A 457-nucleotide genomic window follows, 5' to 3' on the forward strand; every position below is an offset into this window, starting at 1 on the left:
AGGAGGGTTTCGTTATTGGGCCGCCTCGCGGGGAGGGGACAGCGGAGGGGAGGCGGGAGGCGAGAGCGGGGCCGGGGCCTGCTGCTCCCCGCCCGCAGACGGGACGAGGGGCACCGCGGGGGGCGCTCGGCCGGCCGGGTGGCAGCCGCCTCGGAGGGGCTCTCGCCCGGCACAGCCCTTCCCTTTGAAAGGACCCGCCCAGAGGGCGTCCAGACGCCTTTCGGGCGCCCTTCCGCGGGACTAGAAAGCGGACCCAGGCGGCCCTCGAGCCGCTCTCCTCAGCCCTTCTCCAGCGGACGGCGTCCCCCCCTCTGCTGTCCAGCGCCCCCGAGGTCCTGGTGAGTCTTTCTCATGTCATGTACTGAGATAGCCTCGCCAGCCATGGGGTCAAACAGACCTTCCCGTCTAGTAACAGTAGACTAGTTAGATTTGAAGCTCAACATCAAGAAAACTAAGA

Source organism: Gekko japonicus, unplaced genomic scaffold (assembly GCF_001447785.1).
Source record: "Gekko japonicus isolate JY-2015 unplaced genomic scaffold, Gekko_japonicus_V1.1 scaffold3289, whole genome shotgun sequence".
NCBI classification, from domain to species: domain Eukaryota; kingdom Metazoa; phylum Chordata; class Lepidosauria; order Squamata; family Gekkonidae; genus Gekko; species Gekko japonicus.